The 24,853-nt window shown below is 36.5% G+C and overlaps 1 long non-coding RNA gene across 2 annotated transcripts in view; it reads right to left on the bottom strand.

Annotated features, from left to right (window-relative positions):
• Positions 1–2,584: 2,584 nt before the first annotated feature.
• Positions 2,585–24,853, bottom strand: part of LOC135970411 (uncharacterized) — a 182,296-nt gene continuing 160,027 nt past the window's right edge. For both annotated transcript variants that reach the window (XR_012434423.1, XR_010586086.1), the window contains 3 exons: positions 9,918–9,976; positions 7,735–7,774; positions 2,585–2,613 (listed from right to left, as the gene is read on the bottom strand). This is a non-coding gene — a long non-coding RNA (uncharacterized lncRNA). The remainder of the gene's footprint in view (positions 2,614–7,734; positions 7,775–9,917; positions 9,977–24,853) is intronic.

Raw genomic sequence — 24,853 nt, 5'->3', positions numbered from 1 at the left:
ATTATTCCCCAAAGAATACAATAAAATAAAAATTTAAATCAAAATGATAGTATTTATAGTCACCAAATATTCACTGAGAATCCACAGCATTTCAAAAAAAATGAATTATGAACTCTAGGGAATATAATACAACGCATTTATCTCTACTTTTTTTTGAGACGGAGTTTTGCTCTTGTTCTACTTTTTTAAGCAAACTTTTTATTCAAGTATAATATCCATACAAATAAGTACACAAATCGTAAGTATACACCTCAATGAAGTTTCATAAAGTGAACACATCTTTGTAGCTAGCACTCAGATCAAGAAACAGAATTTGATCAGGCCCCTAGAAACTTCCTCTAGCTCTCTTCCTGTCACTACACTTCCTAGAGGAGTCCCTTTCCTGACTTCCACCACCATGAAGTTTTACCTGTTTTTGAACTTTTATGTAAAAGAAGGCATACAAGTTGTACTCTTTTTACCTAGCTTTTTAAGCTCACTATTATGTTTGTGAGCCTCAGCCATATTATTGCAGGTACTCCATTCATTTTTATTGCTATATATATTTCAATTGTTTGAATATATCACAATTCATTTATTTATTTTACTGTTGATGGACATTTAAGTTATTCCTAGTTTTTAGCCATCATGGGTAGTGTTACTATGAACATTCTTGTAAGATAGACAGACAGAGATAATCTGTTGGTTATAAACTAAGAGTAGAATTTCCTGAGTTGTATGTTATGTGTCTATTCAACTTTAGCAGATAATGCCAAACCATTTTCCAAAGTTGTTGTTATGTTATCTTTATTTTTTCTGGTTAAATGTTTAGAAAATCTTCTATTCTAGAACGATTTTTGACTTTTTCCAAGAAATAATTTGATCATACATGAACATTTTATTATTATAAACTATGTATTAAAATAAGTTGTAAAAATTCTGACTGCTTAAGGAAACTATTTTAGAAATTTAGTTCACCTAAAACACTAAGGGAAATCAGTAAGTTAAGAAAAACAATATACAGTAATAATGATAATAGCTACCTTTTTGTGTGCAGCTACTGGATCTCCCCATGAAGGAGAGCAGGAGTTCCTACAAAAGAGGAAGGAAGCTTATTTCCCCAAATGCCCAACCTAGGTATCTGTGTGTCTTACCAGATAAAAATGCCCAACTCGGAATTGAGCCAAATGCCTGGCCATTTTGAAGTACTGAGTGGAATCAAGTTACTCCAACTGGGATAAATTATGCTGTTTGCTATGTTGTTTAGTGCAGTAGCTTCAGTTCTTAATCCAATGTCTGGCATATAATAGGTGTTCAATATATATTTGTCAGCGAGCACATAAATTAGTTATTAATAAGTAACTTCTGGGAAAAATATCTGGCTGGGGAAAACCATCATAATGATTTATGCTACTGACATAGCCAGACACCATCAAACTACTGTTCTTCAGTTACTTATGTGACTGGTAATCTGCTAGGTCACCTTGCCTTTCAAGATGCAAATGAGTTGGCTCAAACCACTATCACGTATGGGCTGGGAAACCCAATATCCATCCCAAACTCTCCTGAGAATCTTTGAGAAATGTTGACTTTTTGCTCATCACTGATGGTTGTATACTCTCAAATCCACTAGGTTAGTTTGCCCAGTGAAGCATATTGCCATGTTCTGCACACTCTCCTTCTCCTATGCTATGTGGTATTGCACAGGACACCAGATTGATTTCTTTCTACCCTCAAAGTACTAGCAATGCAGGACAGTATGTGTCGCAAACTTTTACTAAGGCTTGGGATAGTAGAGTGAGCTTACAACATAGACCCACAAACAACCTGAAACGGACTAGTAGACAGCCTTGTTCTAAAATGTCCTTCAGACACTCTGACACTGGGAATCTCACCAGTTGCTATTTCTCACTAGATACTTTTCTCATGAGTTCCAGTCTCCTGACTAATGGGTCAGTCCTCCCTTCCTTGACTCATCCTCTCCACCCTCCTCCTTTCAAATGCCTATTAACTTTTCATGTAAATAATTGTAATTTTCTGGATTGATCTATTGTAAAGCATCTAACTGATCGCCCATCTTCCCTTTCATCCTCCCCACCCTAGAGTCTATTGGTCATACAATAGCAAGCTACAAAGTAATCTTAAAACATAAGTCTAACTATGTCACTCTCCTGCTCCAAATCCTCCACTAGCATCATATTTAAAATAAAATGCAAACTCCTTGCCACTGCCTGCAAGGTCTTACATGCTCTGGCTCCCATTTGCCTCTCTGACCTCATCACCTTCCACTCTGCTCTACTTGCCCTAGTTTGCTTGTTATTATTTAAATACAGTAAGCTCATTCTACTTCAGGGCCTTTATCCTTGCTATTCCCCTGTGTTTAGTCTTTACGTTTCTTCTCTCTGTCATCATTCAGGGTCTGCTCAAATGTCATCTTCTCAAAAGGGCTATCCCTGAATTAACTGTCTATAGTTGCTCTCCCTTCCCTTCATTTCCTCCAGAGCTCTTACCACCGTCAGAAATCTTGTTATTTATCTAAAAAATGATTTGTTTGTTGTCTGTCTCCCTTTATTAGAATCGAAGTGTCATGAGGGTAGAGAATGTCTTGTCTTCTTCACTTGTACATCTCAGGGCCTACAAATGTAGACACAGAATCTGGTAAACACAAGCATTCCCTATATATTTGTTCAGTGAATAAATGGATGAATGAAATAATATTTTTACCTCACTTTCTCCTTACTGAACTTGTAGTTAAAACTTTAACTTCTACATTCAAAGGGGCCAATAAATTGGATTCACTTAAAAAAATCCATTTCAAATGCAAATTATGTCATTTCATTAGGAGTCAGCCATGGCTGGAATCAATTACTGCTTAAAAAAAAATTTTCTCTCTCTTGCACATGAAAGGATAGATACATGAAAACTTAGAGATACAAAAAGTAATCAAATATATTGAATAAGATATATAATTTAAACACGCATGTCTTTAAAGGTGGCCCTATAAATGTACAACTCTTAAATATATGTGCGTATTTTAATGACATTATATATACAGGTTTGAATAAGTCATTGTCTTCTTAATGAAACAAAAAAGGGTATTTTAATGGAAATACATGTTAATCTGTCTTGTTAGCAAAAAACAAAATCCAACACTATTAAAGTAATAAAACAAAATCCGGAAGCAAAAAACATAAAATTCAAAATGTATGGCATCTAATAAAATATTACCAGGCATACAAAACAAAAACCAAGATCCATAATCAGAAGAAAAACTAATCAAATTGAAATAGATCCAGAAATGACAGAACTACCCAATAAAAATGCTAGATAGCTATTATAGTGTGCTCCAAATGTTCCAGAAGGTAGAGAAAAGTACAATCATAGTGAGGAGAAACATAAGATATTTTAAAAGGTTCAGGTGAGTCCGGGTGTGGTGGTTCACGCCTGTAATCCCAGCACTTTGGGAAGCCCAGAAGGGTGGATCACCTGAGGTGAGGAGGTCAAGACCAGCCTGGCCAACATGGTGAAACTCTGTTTCTACTAAAAATATAAAAATTAGCCAGGCGTGGTGGCAGGCACCTGTAATCTCAGCTACTTGGGAGGCTGAGGCAGAAGAATCGCTTGAATCGGGAGGCGGAGTTTGCAGTGAGCCAGGAGCTGAGATCACACCACTGCACTCCAGCCTGGGCAACAAGAGTGAAACTCAGTCTTAAAAAAAAAAAAAAAAGATTCAGATGAAATTGTAAAGATGAAAAATGCAATATGTTAAATGAAAAATCCATCAGATGAAATCAAAGACAAATTAAATGCTGCAGAAAAGAAAAAAATATCAGAGAACTTGAAGACAAGCAATACAGACTATCCAAAATGAAGGACAAAGAGAAAAACACAGTGGAAAAAATGAATAGAGCATCAATCATCTGAGGGACAATATTAAGAAGTATAATGTATGTGTTAATGGAGTTCCAGGAGAGAATACAAAAGTTTAATTCTTTTGAAATGATTGAAAAATGTTCACATTTGATGAAAACTATAAACAAGTTCCAGAACTCAGCAAACCCAAGCAGAAAAAATATAAAGAAAAACACACCAAGACATATAATAATAAAAAAAGTTAAGATAACCAGTGATAAAGGGAAAATCCTAAAAGATGCTGGGGATGGAGGAGGGGTCTGGAAGACATGCTACAAACAGAGAAACAAAAATGAGAAATGCAGTGGACTGCTTCAAAATCTATGGAAGCCAGAGACAACGGAAAGACATTTTACTACACAGAAAAAAAAAAAAAAGACTCAAATATATCAACCTAGAATTCTGTATTTAGCAAAAAGACCTGAGAGAATGTTACTAGATTCACTGCTCTACATGAATGTTAAAGAAAGTTCTTTACATTAAAAGAGATTATTATCAGGTGTTAATTTGAGCCAATACAAATGAATGAAGAACTCTGGAGATGGTAAAAATATGAATAAATAGAAAACATTTTTATCAGTTTAAAACTTCTTTAAAAATAATTAACTATCTAAAGCAAAAATAATGAATTGTTAAGTTTATAATATAGGTAAAAGTAAAATGTATGACCACAATAACACAAAGGTGGGGAAATAGAAGCATTATATCCATGAATTGAAGGTAGACAGTAATAAGCATAAAAATGTATATTGTAAACCCTGAAGTAACCACTAAAATAGTGAAATAAAAGGGTTACTTTATTATAAATATAGCTAATAACACAATAGCAGAGAAAAAATGGAAATTAAATAAAAACTAACCTCCCAAAAAATTGGAGAAAAAAGGAAAAAGCAGAACAAAGGTCAGAAATGACAAATAAAAGAAAAAAAAGTTAAATTTAAACTCAAACATATTGATAATTAGATTAAATATAATAGTTTAAACACCCAACTTAAAGGGTATTATCAGATTAGATTAAAAAGCAAAACCCACCTATATGCTATCTATAAGACATAAATATGAAGACACAGATAAGCTAAAAGTTATTGAATAGAAAGATACATTATGAAAACACTAATCAAAAGGAAGCTGGAGTGGCTGTATGAAGTAGATTTTAGAATGAGGAATTATATCAGGGATGAAGAAGGTAATTTCATAATGAAAAAGGGGTCAATTCATTAAGAGACTGTAAGAATACTAAATATATATGCACCTAATATCAGAGCTTCAAAGTACACAAACAATCAATATAATGCAGTCACATGTTGCTTAATGATGAGGATAAATTCTGAAAAATGCATCCTTAGGTAATCCTGTTGTTAGAACATCACAGTGTACTTGCACAAAACTAGATAGCAAAGCCTACTAATGCCTAAGTTATATGGTATAGCCTATTGCTCCTAGGCTACAAACATGTACAGCCTGTTACTATCCTTAACACTGTAGGCAACTGTAACACAATGGTTAGTGTTTGTATATATAAACCAAGAAAAGATGCAGTAAAAATATAGTACAAAAGATAAAAAAGGTACACCTCTATAGGGCACTTACCACGAATGGAGCTTGCAGGACTGGAAATTGCTCTGGGTGAGTCAGTGAATGAGTAGTGAGTGAATGTAAACGCCTGGGACATTACTGTACACTACTATAAGCTGTATACATACCGTATGCTTAGGCTACACTAAATTTATAAAATATAGAATTGTGCTACAACATTACAATAGGTATAACATCACTAAGCAACAGGAATCTTTTAGCTCCATTATGATCTATGGTACATATGATCATTGTATATGTGGTCCATTGTTGACTGAAACATTGTTAGGTGGCACATGACTGTATATATGAAACAAAACTGATACAACTGAGGAGAGAAATCAATAAATTCAACAATTATAGTTGGAGAGTTTAACAGCTCTCTTTCATTAGCTGAGATAACAAGTATACAGAAAATCAATAAAAATATAGAAGACATGAACATTACCAAAATTTTGACCTAACTGACATTTATAAAACGTGCTACCCAACAACAGAAGAATACATATTCTTTTTCAGTGCACATAGAAAATTTACCAAGATAGGTCATATTCTGGGATAGAAAAATCAGTCTCATAAATTGTAAAAGGTTGAAATAACAAAAAGTATGTTCTCTTACCACAGTGATATTATATTAGAAAGGGATAACATAACTATATGGAAAATCTAAAAATATTTGCAAAACAGTCAACATATTTCAGAGTTCATGGGTTAATGAAGAATTCACAATGATTATTGGAAAATATTTTGAGATTAATAGAAACAAAAATAACATTTCAGAAGTTATGGGATACAACATAGCACAAAGGTAATTTTAAAGCATTAGCTGCTTATATTAGAAAAGAACAAATATTTCAAGTAGATAATCTAAGAATTTATATTTAAAAACCAGAAAAAGAAGGGTAAATAAAGCCTCAACTATACAAAAGGAAAAAAAATCAGATATCAATGATATAGGAAACAGTAAAACAATAGAGAAAATAAATAGAGAAAAAGCTGATTTTTAAAAATTACCAATAAAGCTGATAAAACTCTAGACCAGGTGTTGATAAACTATGGCCTATGGACCAAATAAAGTGTGTCACCTGTTTTTAGTGTTCTGCAGTTATAAATTGTTTTTACATTTTTAAAAGCTGTTAAAGAGGAAGGAGGAGACAAAGAAGGAAGAGAGGAAGAAGAAATAAGTCCATGGCCCACAAAGCCTAAAATAGTTACTATCTAATACCTTACAGAAAAAAAGTTTGTCAACCTCCGATCTAGCCAAGTAAATTAGAATAAAGAGAAGAGACATAAAGTATCAATATCATAAATGAAAAAAAGGGTGTCACTACAGATACTACAGACATCAAACATATTATTGGAAATACTATGAACATTTTATGCCAACGAATTCAACATTTCAGAATAAATGAAAAATCTGTTGAAATACACAAACTATTATAGCTCACTCATAAAAGAAATACATCATCTAAATAGTACTATATCTATGAAGAACATAGAATTTTTAGCTTAAAAATTTTCCCATGAAGAGAATTTTATGCCCAGCTTCAACAGTTAATTCAATTAAACATCTAAGAAAGAGAACACAAATTTGTCCAGAAAATAGAAGAGGATGGCATCCTTTCTAACTCATCTATAAAACCAGTATTACCCTGATACTAACACCAGACATAAATATTTTTATAAGAAAAAAACTCACAGAATATTAAGATAATATGCCATGACCAAGTATTGGTCATCCCAAGAACTCAAGGTTAGTTTAGTATTTGAGACTCAGGGTAAATTCAGCATATTAACATACCATAATAAAGGATACGCTATATAGTTATCTCAATAGATGCCAAATAAAAAAGAATTTCAAACATTTTGTTTTTTAATATTTGATAGAAACTTGCAGCAATTTAGGAATGAAAGAGAACTTCCTCAACCTGATATGGGACATCTAAAAAAAAATGTAGCTAACAACGTATGGATAGACATATAGGTTGCTGGAACTGAATAGAAAGCCCATACACATCCACACATACGTTGTCAACTGATTTTCAACAAGGGGCCAAGATAATTCATCAAGAAAGAGGAGTCTTTCCAACAAATGGAAAAAATAGACATCCATATTCAAAACTATGAACTCAATCCTTACTTTATATCACCTACAAAAATTAATTATAAACATAATTATCACATAAACATAAATGTATCCTAGAACAATAAATAAGCACTAAAATTATACAACCTGTAGAAGAAAATACAAAATAAAATTATTGTTACCTTGGGTCAGTCAGAGATTTCTTAAATATGACACCAAAAGCTTAAGCCATAAAAGAAAACAATGTGGATAAATTGAATGTCTTTACAATTAAATCTGTGTTCTCTTCAAAATACATTTTTAAGGAAAGGCAAGTCACAGGCTAGGAGAATGTATTTGCAAACACATATGTGAAATAGTCTTACTATCCAGTATATATAAGGAACTCTTGCAACACACTAATAGGACAATCAAACTGATTTTTAAATGGACAAACATTGAATATATACTTCATCAAATAAGGTATAACAAATAAGCACACGAAAAGATACTAAACATAGTTACTATGGCAATTTAGATTAAAACTACAATGAGATACCTACACATATATTAGAATATCAAAAATTTAAAAGATTGATAATGACAAATAAGTGAGAATGTGGAACAAGAACTCTCATAATTTGTACTTATGCAAAATAGAAGAAACTGGTTTGGAAAACGGGTTAGCAGTTTCTTAGAATGTGAAGCACATACTCACTTTATGACCCCAGAAATTCTACTCTAGGTATCTACCCAAAATAAATAAAAATGTATGTTCACAAAAAGACACATACTAAATATCATGGAAGGCAAAAAACTAAAAGCAATCTAAATTTCCATTAATTGGCTAATGGATAAATCATAGCAGCAGCAAAATGAAATAAACTACTGAAACACAAAACAACACAGGTGAATCTCAAAAGCATTATGCTAAATCAAAGAAGTCAGACATAGAAGACTACATACTGTCTGATCCCTTTTAGATAACATCCCAAGAAAGGCAAAACAGTGACAAAATATATCAAAGTGACAAAAGCAGATCAGTGATTTCTGGGAGCCCGGGCTCAGGGGAGGGTTGTGAGTGCAGAAGTTCAGGAGAGAACATTCTGGGGTGATAGGAATGTTCTGTAACCTGATTGCAATGGTAGTTATGTGATTGTATACATTTGTCAACGTTTAATGAAATATACACTTAAAATAGATCAATTTTCTGTATCTAAAGTACATAAAATAAAAAGAAGATCCTAAATAAGATATTTATTCATTTGTTTGTTTGTTTATTTATTTATTGAGATATTGACAGAGGGTCTTGCTCTGTCACCCAGGCTGGAGTACAATGGCACGATGGGGCTCACTGCAGCCCCGACTTCTCGGGCTCAAGAGATCCTCCTGCTTCAGCCTCCCACAGGGACAACAGGTGTGAGCCACCACACCCAGCTAATTTTTAAAAAATCATCTTATGTAAAGACAGTGTCTCACTGTGTTGTGTTGCCCAGGCTGCTCTCAAACTCCTGGACTCAAGTGACCCTCTTGCCTCAGCCTCCCAAAGTGCTGAGACTACAGGTGTAAGCCACTGCACCTGGCCTCTTAAATAAGATATTTTGATAAAACCAAGGTGGGCGGATCATCTGAGGTCAGGAGTTCAAGACCAGCCTAGTAAACATCATGAAATCCTGTCTCTACTACAAATACAAAAATTAGCTGGGCATGGTGGAGCGTGCCTGTATTTCCAGCTAGTCAGGAGGCTGAGGCAGGAGAATCACTTGAACCTGGCAGGCAGAGGTTGCAGTGAGCAGAGATCGTGTCACTGCACTCCAGCCTGGGCGACAGAGTGAGACTCCATCTCAAATAAATAAATGAATAAATAAATAAATAAAACAAAACTATGGAAAAGTATGTTAGTATTTTTTAGCTATCTCTAAAATGTTACAAAATCAGGAAAACCATGATCTGATCTAAGGTGCTGTATTTTGAGCTACAAATAAAACCATTTGTTTTGTCTACCTTGTTAGAATGAAATATGGAGTTGAATACATATGCTGGGGAAAACAGTTAATAAGCTGCTCATATTATGAATATCCATTTCATAGGAAAGAAAATAGGCTCAGAGAGATTAAGCAACTTTCACAGGCAGCCTTAGCTGTCAGTAGCAGAGGTTTCCATCCAGCCTAAGATTTCCTGACACCAAGCAGGTGCTCTTTTCTCCTCAGCATACTGCTTTCGCATCTCCAAGACATCAAAAAAGTAGCGGCAATAATAACTCTTAAAACTGAATTTTCTTCATTTGAGGTCTTAGATAGGGGAAATAAATATTTTAAGCATGCAAGCAAAGCAAAGACATTACAGTCTTATATAACTGGAATAAAACTCCTAATTAGCAACTTACCCACACATAGCCTTCGGAGAGGTAAATCTTTCTGACTGTCAGTTCCCTCATCTGAAAAACTGAAATAATAATGTACTTATTACAAGGTCATTATGAAGATGTGAGGCATTATATGTATAATTCAGTGTAGTATTCTAACAAGTAGTTAAGTCTACTGTATATTTTTGTACTCTCAGTGAGAAAGAGGTCTCCTCTGTTAAAATAAACTTAGAGAATGTTGCCTTACACATATACATCATGGAATACTATGCAGCCATAAAAAAGAATGAGTTCATGTCCTTTGCAGGGACATGGGTGAAGCTGGAAATCATCATTCTCGGCAAACTAACACAGGAACAGAAAACCAAACAGTGCATGTTCTCACTCATAGGTGGGAAGTGAACAATGAGAACACATGGACACAGGGAGGGGAACATCACACACCCGGGCCTGTCAGGGGGTGGGAAGCTAGGGGAGGGATGGCATTAGGAGAAATACCTAATGTAGATGAGGAGTTGATGGGTGCAGCAAACCACCATAACACCTGTATACCTATGTAACAAACCTGCACATTCCGCACATGTATCCCAGAACTTAAAGTATAAAAACAAACAAACAAACAAACTCTCAGCAAACTAAAAAAAAAAAAAAACCGAAACTTTCTTCACCTGATAAATGAATACTTACAAAAACTTTTACTCAATGTGATATTTAATAATGAAAAACTAAATGTCTTTCCCCTAGAATCAGAGGTGCTGGAAAATGTACTGGACATTTGAGCTAAGCAATAAAGCAAATCAAAGAAATTAAAGCTGTCCTAATTGTATAAAAAAAAAAAAGAGAGAGAGAGAGAGAGAGATAAAGAATGTGGCCTTAAATAGCTTTCTTCATATCAGGATTTCTCAGAGCCTTCCATATACAATACTCATTTTTAATCTCTAGGGAAGGAAATATGCACGAGTTATTTCTCACTCATTTTCACCAGGAAATCATTATGCTCTATTGCATGAATTATAAGACTCTACCTTTTTACAAAAGCACATGCCCTTTCTAATTTTTGTCTAACATTTTCTAGTCCATTCCTCTTGAATGTTTAAACAATTCAATGTTATATTTAAAGACATGGGCTTTACAGTCAAATCCAAGGTCAAAATTTCTGCTACTTCATTTCCTAGCCATGTAACCTAGACCCAGTATAACTGTTTCTTCATTTGTAAAATGAAGATAATAACCTAGCATAAAGGGATATTTTAAGAATTAAACGAGTTCATAAACGTTAAGCATTTGGCACAGTGCCTGACACACCATGAGCTCTGAATAATTGTTAATTATTACTCACTTTGGTGTTCTTGTGTTAGAAAGAAGGCTGCAGTTCAAAGTAGACACGAAGAGAAACTGAACTGATTAGCACTGCTCAGAATAGGCAATGACTCTTCCCTGGAACACGTGGATACCTGTCTGCTAACCCCTTCCCACTTGTGGCATGCTCAGAGTATGCCTGGGCAGGAGACCCAGAATATTCATAGCTACCTCAGGTATGAAGAACAAATGTCATGCCTTGGGGACTACACAGTTACCTTCTGGACAGGACGTGACCTCTGTGCTGTCTGGGATAACATGATATTATGGGATAGGGTGTACTTTCTAGCTAACTGGAAAGAGTTCAGAGGAGGGAATCCAATATAATAAAAGATTTGGAGATGAAACCGTGTGAGAGCGGATGAAAAATCTGGGCATGCTGGGTCTAGAAAATAGACACAGCAGCCGCGTAGGTGCACCACACCATGGGGAAGGCAGATGCATCATTCTCAGGTATACGTGAGGTTACCACAGATAACATGGGCTTTAGATATGCACAGAAATGCTTTGGAGAAAATGGATACACTTCATGATAAAATGTTAGACAATATAGGAGATGCCTAGGATGACTACTATATTACTTGCAAGAGGAATGTTTAGGACCAGAGTAACCGATCGAATGGGTTTCTTGGAGTAAATCAAAGATAAAGAAATCAACCATGTGGGCATGAGAAGGTTGACCAGATATAGTAGGCAGGTTCTTTTAGTTGTAAACAAAACCTACTCTGCTCAGTTTTTTGCTGAAGATGTTAGATGCAGAAGAAGAACAGGAGGTGGTCAAATTATCAAGTTTAAAGGAAGACGTCAATTGAGGCAGCTCTAAAGGTCCAGGTGGCAGGAATCAATGGACAATCTCTTCAGAGTATCGATTAATTCAAGATTCCAAGTCCCCAAAGAGAGACTGGTTGGCTTAGCTCCAGCCATATGTTCACCCCTTGTTGAGAGGAGGATTCAGAACGTTGGCAATTACATTGAGGGAGAGGTGAGAAAATCATTGTGTTATTTAAAAAAATAAAAAAGGAAAAATGGACACTAGGTAGAAAAACAAAGAAGTCCATTACACCCGGTGAATTACTATTAAAAGTACTAGCTATTATTTATTGAGTACTTGATGTAAAACATGAGAATAATAAAGCTCAGTGGGTTTTAAGGAACTTGTCTAAGATCATAAAGCTAATAATTGGTGGAGAACAGATTCAGAGCTAGGGCTTTCTTAATCTGAAGCCCAATTCCTTAATTAATATACCATGCTGCTTTCTGTTTATCAGTTTCATAATCTCTGCTATGACTGTCACTCCTTAATGTAGCTTTTGCCCCAGTCACCAACAAATAAGACAGAGGTCAAAAAAGAGTCATCACTATCTTTTTCTTTCCATGGCACTGTGCTCCAACACAAGGCTGAGCACTCATGGTCCCCATCGTTCCCACGCAGGTCCCAGATTTGGAGCACCTGGAGTGGGCAATCCAGGTGTCTAAATTCCCTTGCAAGGAGCAAAGTTTGGTTTTGAGGGTCTTGGAGTAAAGGATGATTGAGAACACCCATTTCAGTACCAGAACCTTCATAATCCCTTAAGAATCTTTAAGAGAATCTTGAAATATCAAACCAACGTGTAACACAGATGGCTATTTTAAAAGCAGCTATGTGGGGAAATGGGCTCTTTCTGTGTGGATATGCCGTCCTTTGCAATCAGACTGAAACCCTTCGCAGGTAAAGACCATAACTTACTTCTCTTTCTTTGAGGCCACCGTAAACAATAGGCATTTAATTATGTGGCTTAAAAGCAAATAGGATGAGGAAAAGGGCGATGACTGAAACCTCACCAGTTTTAGATCAAGGATAAGCCTTCCATGTTCATGGTCTGTAATCTTAAAGATTCAGATGCTATGAAGCCAAATCAGAGTTCTGGGGAAAGAGAAAAAGGAAAGAAAAGAAAAGAGAGAAGGAAGGAAGGGTCAGTATGCATATGGAGTCAAGAAACATTACAGTGTCACTGAACCTCAGCATTGGGAGGACTGGGGAAAGGAAAAGCCATCCAGTCCAGTTTAATTAGTTAAATCACAGACTTTGGAATTAATCAGGCTTCGGCTCAAATCCCAGCTCAGCTACTTACTAGCTATATGACCTTTTGCAAATTACCCTCTAAACTTCAGTTTCTTCATCAGTAAACATAAGGCCTAACAAATTTGTAGAGAAGATTAAATGAGATTATGTATGCAGAGCCCTTGGCTAGGTCCTTCCCTTTAGTAAGCCCCAGCAAATGTTAGTCATTATTTTCATACTTTATTACATGTCTTTTTACCCTACTGCAACAGTGTGCCTGGGGGCTGGGGCTGGGCTGGGCTTGATTTTAAAGTTATAGAATAATATTAGAGGTTCTAAGCTAAAATTCTTACATACCATAATTTCTGAAAAGACTTCACAGCTAATATAGTTTATATCAGTCATTTTACACCAAGATATACATATTGTTGTCACCGAAAATTATTCCATAATAAATTTTTACCATTTATATTTGAGCAACTTTATTGCAATATAATTCAATAAACTTTTATGCATCATGTTCTCTGTGCCAAGCAGTGCACTAAGAACTGGAAATACAAAGATCTGAAACACAGTCTGGCTTTAAGTTGCTTGGAACCCAGAAGTAACAACAAACTGCAAACAGCAGGAGAAAAATGAAAAAATTAGAAGATATGCTTAGAAAGGTTATCCTGTAACTCAATTATGCAGAGATTAATAAGATGAAAGAAAAGGCACATGAAAAACAGTTCCAGGAAATGATACATATATTAGAAATTCCAGAAGAAAATAAAGCAAACGTACAAAAAGCTAACATAAAAACCTACAGAAGAACTTTGACCTGAACCAAAGGGAGATTCAGATCTTTCGATTTCAAAAGTGTATCAAGTATGAGGCAAAATTAATGAAATGACTTAACTTGGCCAACCTTTGAATTTTAATGGGAAAGAAAAATCCTACAAGCCACATGTAGGGAAACAAACAGAATCTGTTTCCCAGAAAAGGGATATTTTCCAGGTATCATTCCCTTCATCCCCTACAACAGAAAGTCCTCAAATTCTCTACTCATTTCTATTATTTCTAACATATACAAACAACAGAAAGACCTATTCTTGGACATACAAAGATAAACAAAGACCAGAAATCATTTATCTTTTCTGATATTTTGAATTGAAAACATACACCAGCTAACTTAGAAATTAATAAAAAGAACAAACTCAAAACCTGGTTATAAGACCTAATACAAATGTCAAGAGAGTGTAAATAATGTAAAGAATTGTTAGAGCATAATAAAAATAAGTGCAGTAAGTCAACTGAGCAGGAAAAAAGAGGAAATCAAAGAATGCTCAATGTTTTATTTCATACCAAGACGTTAATAACTTTATATAAACAGCCTTAAAAAGATATAAAATATTAGTACAGGATAAGCTAGCATCTCAAATCATCAAAGGAAAAATGAATTACTCAACGACTGGTTAAAACTACCATCTAAATCTGTGGGAAAATAGAAAATCAAATTAACACAACATATAAGGTACCAAAATGAATCCCAGATGGATTAAAAATTTGAAACACAAAATACAAAATCATAATGAGGGATGCACGCAGTGGCTCATGCCTGTAATCCCAGCACTTTGGGAGGGTGAGGTGGGAGGATCACTGGAGATCAGAAGTTTGAGACCAGTCTGGGCGACATAGCGAGCCCCTGTGTCTACAAAATTTAAAAAAAAAAAAAAAAAAAAAGCCAGGCATGGGGCATGGTGGTACGTGCTTTGTAGTTACCGCTACTTGGGAAACTGAGACAGGGGAATTGCTTCAGCCCAGGAATTTGAGGCTTCAGTGAGCTGTGATTGCACCACAAGGGACTACATAGTCTAAGGAGAGAAAAGCTTTTCAATGTGTAACACCAAAGACAAAAATATAAATTAAAAGGCTGATAAATATGATTATAAAATCATTTTTAACTGTACTTAAAAGAAACATCATACACAAAATTTGAAAATAATAAACTAGGGGGAAATCATAGAGGTTAATTATATTAATTTATAGACATTTTATAAATCAGTAAGAAAATGACTATTATATTAACTTTTTAAAAAAGAGTATATTCCAGATGTTGACAAGAAAGTAATACAAATGCTTTGTAAATACAGAAAAATATTCCAACTTGATCATTTAAAAAGTAAGGCAAGTAAAAGTACACTGACACGTTCAAAAGAGCGAACAATAAATAAGGAAATGTTAATGGCATATGTTCAAAAAACCTCTGCACAGAAAACAGATCCTCGATAAATATATGCAGACTGTTTTTTTCCCACTACCATTTGTTTTTCAGTCTTTTCTGAAAATAAGTATCAGTTTGACACTATAGGGGATATTAAGGTCAGATGATTGCTTCATTATTTACGCTAATACTGATGCTTGCCTCTGATCTTCAGTTGGCTGTCCTTAACAAGCAAAACCAATAGTCACTTTAAATACCTTAAAATGTGATTTACTGTAACTGTATTGTAACTAAAACTATAGACACTTAAAAGTCAATATAATTAGAAAGTTGGTTTCTGTGTATAAGTTGTATTTTCACAGTTAGTGTCACCAGTGTGCCCCACTTTGGGGCAGATCAAATTATACTATGATGTGGGTGCATTTTCCTTAAAATATTTTTTTCATTTGGAAAAGACAACTCAAAATATTATGCATATATTTTAAATTCTCTTTTCAGAAAGAGGAAAACAATGCCTCCCACTACTCCACCCAGCAGTCTCCCTCCCACCCCTTGGGGCCCCGGTTACAAAATTTGAGGAAATTTTCCATCTCCAGTTTGGATGCCAGATTAATTCATTCCTCTGTTGAAGGACTCCAGGAGCTCCAGCTTGGCTCCTGGTCAATTGCAGGACACTGGGAAGGTAAGGGTCAGAACCAGGCCTAACCTAATAAAGCATGTGTCCTCTTTAGTAGGCTCAGAACGACCTGGTCCCTTGGCTCACTTGAAGAAAACTAGGCTTCTCTGAGAATCCTGTGACCCTAACATCACTCGAATTTAGTATATGTGAGACTCACTTACTCCTAGATTCAATGCGCAGAGGGTTGGGTGGATTCAGATTGCCTTCAGAAATTGAGTTAAAAATCACAGAATATACTCACTTTAGAATTAGCAGGGATGAAAGGGAAAAAGGAACAGGCGTAATAGCATCAGGTAAAATTCAAGTATAACAAACCTGTGAATCTGACAAATCATTTCATGAGAGGGTAATTTTATGGAAACAAATATAGTCCTGGAAACAATGTTCACAATCTCAAGGACCTGGGGAGAGAAGGAAACTAACAACAGGAATAAATTATACATTAGCAAACAAACACAGTTGATGGGAAAGGAAGGTTTCACCTTCAGACAGCTCTCCCCATTTTGTTTCTTTCTAATTCCGGCTCCAGATCCTGGTATGTGTACTCTTGTCTTGGTGAATTGTTTGGAGATTTATTATTATTAATTTCCTTGTGGGGATGGTTAGAATATTTGTTGGGGAAAAAGAAAAAGAAAGTTGAAAAATTCTTACTACTTAATGGCAGGACATAATGTCTGTTAAGTTCTATGTTGCAATCACTTTTTCAGTCTTTCTCTCCAGTACCAACCGCCTACAATTAGTTAACTTTAGTATACAGACTAGCAGGCGCGTGGAAGGAGACTAATAAAAATATTTGTTGAGTTTATTATCGAGAAAATGCTTCAACTACTTTCCAAAAAGCACTGTTATAGACCAGCGTCTGTCAGGTCACATAAACAGCTCTGCTATGAAGCATGTTTTCTTTTGAAGGGATTTATTGTCATGCAACTTTATACTTTGGAGAAAACCATAGACTTATCAGTAAAGAATATGAATGTGAAGCTTGCAACTTGTTATCCAGAAGAAATCATTAAAGAGATATCTTTAAATGTATTCAAATGAGATTAGTTTCCATAGAATGAAGAAAAATGTACAAATCAACAATTTATAAGCATTTAAAAATTTTTTATGTCTTGAAACTGATAATTAGAAGAAAACCCAATTTTAAGACCTTCACTAACTTTATTGAACATTTATTCAAAATCTTATAAAACATACTTTGTATGTGAAGATAGATAGATGGATGGATAGATGGATGTCACTCTAATGGCAATTGTTGAGAATTCAAGAATGCAGAAAACAATTCTTATAAGGCATTTATCAAGTAATAGGTCCACTTTTTGTTTTATTTTTAATTGGGACTAGTAGTTATTCTTTTCTTTCTCGAATAGTGCCACTACCTGCCTAAGAATCACAGCTCACTTCCAAGACAGCCATTTCAGTGGTGGAAAAGGATTAACAATAACAGATTAATCAATCCCAGAATTTTCTCATCCCTAAGGGATGTATTCCTATACTCTGAGGCAATAAATCCAATTGTAGTGGGGCCATATCTACCCATTGCCCTTACTTAATGGTTATAATGCTTTTGACACAATTACTGTTATTAACTTGATGTGTCTTTATCTTTGCGGTACTAAGAAAATAATGCAACATCAACTGAACATAAAACCCCATTGCTTTCATTAGAGAAATAAAAGATAACAGCATACTTGAACGGGTAGACTCACCTCTAGAAGGGGAAAATTTCTGTTTTCTGTGACACTTTGGAGGCACTTTTCTTGTGGGTTAACCACTAGAGGGCATCATGAGGCTATATACTTAAATAACACTTTGAATATTGATTACTCGAATTAATTATTCTTAAAACACTGTTCTTCATGTTCACAATTCTCATTTAAATAAAAATGGAGGTATAAAAATCATTTGTCTTCAATTTAATGTGCATTAGGAGTATTCAGCAGAAATGGGACAGAGACTAAAATTCCAAGTTACCAGGTCCATTGGATGGCACACCAAGAGAATTCATCTAATTAAAGAGTGGATATAGCTAACAGTAAATGGGATGCTTCAACATGATTCTGGAAGCAAAGTAAATATATTAGAAATTTATTATCTATTTAATCATTTTTTTCATCATAAGCATTATGAGCCAAGGACCAACATTCAACTAATCGCCACTCTGGAGACAGCCATGTTCAAAGTTCAAACTGTAGTTCTCAGAAACTGGAACAGGGTGATTGCTACTTCTTGCTGTAAGATCTCTGGATTTCAGCTCATGCTTCATCTCTAACCTGCCAGTTTGGGTGCTTCCTTGACTTCTATCCTGAAAATATTTGGCAAAAGATGGCCAGGCCATGTTGCCTTTTGTGATACATGAAGTGCCTTGACTTAAACAGGGGCTACAACAGAGTATTTGACATTATCACTTAAAGTTCATCATTTACATTCAGGTTCACTCTTGGTGAACCTAAGGGTTTTGACAAATGTGTATCCACCATTGCAGTACCATACATGCCCTAAAAATCATCTGTATTCCCCACAGATCCCTCCCTCTGCAGTAACTGCTGGCAACCACTGATCTTTTTACTGTCTCCACAGTTTTGCTTTTTCCAAAATCTCATATAGTTGAAGTCATACAGTACATAGCCTTTTCAGATTGGCTTTTACTTATTCATAGGCATTTGTTTCCTCCATGTCTTTTCACGGCTTGATAGCTCATTTCTTTTTAGTGAATAATGTTTCATTTCTTAGGCATACAACAGTTTGTTTATGCATTCACCTACTGAGGGACATCTTGATTGCTTTCAAGTTTTGACAATTATAAATAAGCTGCTATAAACATCCAAGTGCAGGTTTTTGAATGAATGTAAGTTTTCAAGTCATTTGGGTTTTGTTTTGTTTTTAGCTTATCTGAGCTCTTGAGGGAAGAGAACAATGCTTCCTTAGAGTTAACTAAGGTTTGGCCTTTCTTTTGGTTTATGTAGAGCCATGCAGCATTAGGACTGAAAAGAAATGTGATGGCCTAATCCACTCATTCTGCTTTAGGAAACTGAGGCACATACACATGGACTAGTTGTTATTCCATCCTTTATAAAATCTAGCCTTCATGGATTTTGTTTTTTTGGTGTGTGTGTGTGTGTGTGTGTGTGTGTGTGTGTGTGTGTGTGTGTGTGTGTGTTTGCTTTCAGATGTTTTTTAAATGTAGTCACATTAGTTCTTGAATGACTAGTAAATTTTAAAGATCTTTTGTCCATTGGGTTCCGTCTCAGATTTTGCCATTAACTTTTTGATACAAACCATATAAGCACGAAAAAATCCAGCAAATAATTTTTAAAATGCAAAGTTTGGAATGAGAAGGGGCATGGAGAAGAAACAGGGTTTTAACAGTCACCTGGGTTAGAAAGTTGTTCTGAATTGGTGGTTTTAACTCAATACTGCTGAAGACAATTCTCATCTTGCTGATGACCCAGGCTACTCTGCCCCAAACAATCCTTAAAGCAGGGTACTGGCTTCCCATCTGGAAAATCAGACACAGTAGTATAACTGGATGCTAAATGAGACCTCTTCTGTTACTTTCCTTTCAGCTGAGGTCCCAAAGCTGAGAATCATAGGTGAAACCTATTCCCATGTTCTAAAGAGAGATGTTAAACCATATCTTCAAAGCTTACCAAGGAGGTGGCCCTTACCTCAGCCTGACCAGACAAGGAAGAGAGTGAGGATTACTTTGAAGAGCACTGTTAGAGGAGAGGGAGGTGTTCCCCCTAATTCAAAACAAATGAAGGGGGCCTTTACAAAAACATTTGTAGAGGGTGTGGGTCTTGCCAGGAGAGAATACTGACATCATACCACACTCACCCACCTCCCATCTCCTCCCCCAACCCTCTCTAAACAGAGATCCAGAGCAGAGCCTGGTTGGTTACAAAATTATTGGGAAAATTTGGCTTGCGTTTTCTGGAATGTGGAGACTAGTGTTTAATTCTTACTGGAAGAGTCTGAGTCTCAAGAATAGAATAATCTCTGTGGGTGTCCCATCAGTTGCAAGAGCTGGGCTGCATGGCAAGCAATCACACAGAGGAATATAACCGGCCCTAGGGAATAGCAATGTTGGAGGTTGTCTTGGGAGGAAGGAAGTGGTCTCATCAAGAACCCCCAAAAGCACCTACATTAGTTAATACAGGGGCTTACAAAATCTTAGGGAGAGCTAAAGGAGCAAGCCTCCCAGAATCACTCACAGAGTGATACAGAACTGACCCACTGGGAGACCTAGTACCTCTGAGGCTACCACTTGAGTTAGAAGCTGAAGCCATATCCACCACTACTTCTCTCCATATGACAGCATGGCAGGTGGACACAGGAACAATAGAATGGTACATTTGTTACAACTAATGACCTATATCAATACATAATTACCACCCAAAACTTCATGGTTCCATCACCTCACTTGTTAGAAATCATCGTCTGACAATACCATTCAGGACAGAGGCATAGGGAAAGATTTCATGACAAAATCACTGAAAGCAATTGCAAGAAAAGGAAAAATTGACAAATGCTATCTAATTACTCTAAAGAGCTTCTGCACAGCAAAAATAAACTATCATCAAAGCAAACAGGCAACCTACAGAGCGGGAGAAAATTTTTGCAATCTATTCATCTGACAAAGGTCTAATATCCAGAATCCACAAGGAACTTAAACAAATTTGCAAGAAAAAAACAACCCCATTAAAAAGTGGGAGAAGAACATGAACAGACACTTCACAAAAGAAGACATTCATGCAGCCAATAAACATATGAATAAAATCTCAACATCACTGATCATTAGAGAAATGCAAATCAAAACCACAACGAGATACCATCTCATGCCAGTCAGAATGTCAATTATTAAAAAGTCAAGAAACAACAGATGCTGATGAGCTTGTGGAGAAATAAGAATACTTCTACACTGTGGCTGGGAATGTAAATTAGTTCAACTACTGTGGAAGACAGTGTAGTGAATCCTCAAAGATCTAGAACCAGAAATACCATTTGACCCAGCAATCTAATTACTGGGTATATACTCAAAGGAATATAAATCATTCTGTTACAAAGATACATGTATGCATACATATGTTTATTGCAGCACTATTTACAATAGCAAAGACATGGAATCAACCCAAATGCCCATCAATGATAGACTGAATAAAGAAAATGTGGTACATATATACCATGGAATACTATGCAGCCATAAAAAGGAATGAGATCATGTCCTTTGCAGGGACATGGATAGAGCTGGAAGCCATTATGCTCAGCAAACTAACACTGGAACAGAAAACCAAACACCACATGTTCTCATTTATAGGTGGGAGCTGAACAATGAGAACACACGGACACAGGGAAGGGAACAACACACACTGGGGCCTGTTGGTGGGTAGAGTTGGGGGAGGGGGAACATTAGGAAAAATAGCTAATGCATGCTAGGCTTAATACCTAGGTGATGGGTTGATAGGTATAGCAAACCACCATGGCTCATGTTTACCTATGTAACAAACCTGCACATCCTGCATATGTACCCCAGAACTAAAAATAAAAATTTAAAGAAAAACAAAAGAAATCATAGCCTGAAGCCTCAGGAAGATGACCTCGACCTCATTCGTGCCTTCCAAATCTCCCGGTAAGTGAATCTAAGGGACACAAATTCACATCTATTTAATAGAAACCTGTCTGCAAAGGAGTCTAGGAAGTGTAGTTTTCATCTGTTCAATCTCTTCTAGTAAAAGTAAGGTAGGAACAGGCTTAGTGGGTGATTTGAATTTCCCAACGCAGCACCCCACGAGAGAAAGGACCCATAACTGGGCTCCTGCTACACTGAGGGCCTCATTGCCAGATAACATCAGCATTGGCCAAGTAAGAAATATTTTCCCCTTTTCTCACCTCATTCCCCTCCCCACCCTTGTCTCTACTCTGGAGGACTTAGAGTAGAGCATAGCTGGAAGTATCACAAAGCGGGTACAAAAATAGTACAGAGGCCATGTCCATTTGTTGTGCTGCAGGTTTCTGAGGCTGTGCCAGGCCTGAGTGGTATGAAAGAGTGAAAGCTTTGAATTGATAAGAAATCAGGGTTTTGATACATTAGGCAAAGTTGGACTTTGTATTTGCTGAAAACATAACTGGTCATTAATATCAGAAGGCAAGGGCGATATTTGGTATGTTCTCCAGCTAGGATAGCACAGGTACTGGCCAATTAGAATGTACAAAGGCCATAAGTAACTGGTATAACTGGAGCTGACACTGGTCCAGCCTGAAAGTACCTGGAACTGGTGAGGGATCTTCCAAAGATATTGTTTAGAGGAAGGAAAAAAAAAATCTACCAGGAGAGAAGTGAAAGTTCAATGTGAGAAAAATGTAATGCTGTTTTTTGCTTGCACCATACCATGTTCAGCTCATTTGATCAACTGGTTACAGTAGATTTTTCACTTTGGTTAATTCCATTGTTCACTTACTGCTCTGTAGTATATTCATGACTGGAGTTTAACAAAGGGCTACTGGACTTTTCCTTCTTGATTCTGAATTTAAAGAGTTGGGTCTATGCACTTTCCCTGGCCTTATCTGTCATGTTATTCATTCCCCTTTCCATCCTTCCAAGTGAACAACAGATTCAACAGGGAGAGATTGCTGGATGTTTCTATCCTAATATTCTTTTTTTTTTTTTTTTTTTTTTTTTTTTTGAGACAGAGTCTCACTCTGTCACCCAGGCTGGAGTGCAGTGGTGTGATCTCAGCTCACTGCAACCTCCGCCTCCTGGGTTCAAGCAATTCTTCTGCCTCAGCCTCCCCAGTAGCTGGCACCACAGGCACATGACACCACACCTGGCTAATTTTTGGCATTTTATTAGTAGAGACAGGGTTTTACCATGTTGCCCAGGCTGGCCTCAGACTCCTGAGCTCAGGCAATCCACCACCTCGGCCTCCCAAAATGCTAGGTTTACAGGCATGAGCCACCGCACCTGGCCCCTAATATTCTCTTTTAGATGCAAGAGCTGTAACTTAAAGGGGAATGGTGGATGGTTATAAGAACAGGGTAGGCCAGGTGCGGTGGCTCATGCCTGTAATCCCAACACTTTGGGAGGCTGAGGTGGGTGGCTCACCTGAGGTCAAGAGTTCGAGACCAGCCTAACCAACATGGTGAAACCCCATCTCTACTAAAATACAAAATTAGCTGGGCATGGTGGTGTGTGCCTGTAATCCCAGGTACTTGGGAGGCTGAGGCAGAAGAATTGCTTGAACCCAGGAGGCAGAGTTTGCAGTGAGCTGAGATCGTGCCATTGCACTGTAGCCTGGGTGACAGAGTGAGACTCCGTCTCAAAAAAAAGAGAAAAAAAAAAAAAGAACAGGGTGTGTAGACATCATCTGAGATTCACATAGGCAATCCCAAAGTAACAACTCCCATGAGCTTCACTCCCAAAGGTAACAACTTTACCTTATATCCAGTCTGTTGAGCCTGGCATTTTACTATTTATTTATTAATTATTATTATTATTATTTTTTGAGACGGCGTCTCGCTCTGTTGCCCAGGCTGGAGTGCGGTGGTGCGAACTTGGCTCACTGAAAGCTCTGCCTCCCGGGTTCTCGTCATTCCCCTGCCTCAGCCTCCTGAGTAGCTGGGACTACAGGCACGTGCCACCACGCCCGGCTAACTTTTTGTATTTTTAGTAGAGATGGGGTTTCACCGTGTTAGCCAGGATGGTCTCAATCTGCTGACCTCATGATCTGCCCACCTCAGCCTCTCAAAGTTCTGGGATTACAGGGGTGAGCCACCACACCTGGTGAGCCTGGCATTTTAATATATTAATCTCTTTGTAAAATATCTCTAAAGATCATTGTTTTTGAAATGTTTGCAACTTCCTTTTATGATTGTATGTAATGTACTTATTTTTGCAAGTGAGGGTCATGCAGTAGTATATTAAAAAGGCATAAGCTCTCAAAAGCTTCAAATTTATTAAGCAAAGTAATTAAATTTGCTTTAGAACATGGCCAATCCCATTGTCACTGAATTAGGGGATATTATATCAGTGTAAATGGGGTTGGGGATTCTCCCTGTGGCTGTGTTATTGCTGTACTACTAGATCCCAGTGGTTTTTAGATGCTCATGGTTAATGAGTCACTTCGCCAAACTATACACTCTAATAACATTGGTCAAATTGATTCTATTCTCTGACTGAAATGATGCATCCACTGTCTTTATTGTGGGGGTCCATGAAGAGAGTCACGATGAGCACTGTCTACCTGTTTTCCAATATCGGTATTTTAGGGTAAGAGGGAAGAGGGACAACATTAATTTATTAAGGACAACTGAAAGCACCTGCTTTTGATAAAGATTTTTCAAGAAATATTCCACAATTAGCTGTTAGAAAAGTTCTAAAAATAAATCTATTTATCTTTGTCCTCCCTCTGAATGCAGCCTTACCCTCACCAAGAAAACATTTCTGCTCTTTGTAAAGTCAACCCTGTATTTCAGGTTCCTTCCATTTTGTTTTAAAATTGTTGTCTGTTTTGAATCACAAAACCGAAGACTCAGTTGCTTCTTTTGTCATTATGTTGGCTTTCTTCCAAATTCTGACCCCACTTTTTTATTTTGTTAAGAATGGCTATACTAGCAAGCATTTGGAATAATACCCTAAAAGAAATAAAAGGGAATATGCATCAATATTCAGGAAGACA

Source organism: Macaca fascicularis, chromosome 4 (genome assembly GCF_037993035.2).
Source record: "Macaca fascicularis isolate 582-1 chromosome 4, T2T-MFA8v1.1".
NCBI classification, from domain to species: domain Eukaryota; kingdom Metazoa; phylum Chordata; class Mammalia; order Primates; family Cercopithecidae; genus Macaca; species Macaca fascicularis.
This window is presented reverse-complemented; position numbering and strand designations above follow the sequence as displayed.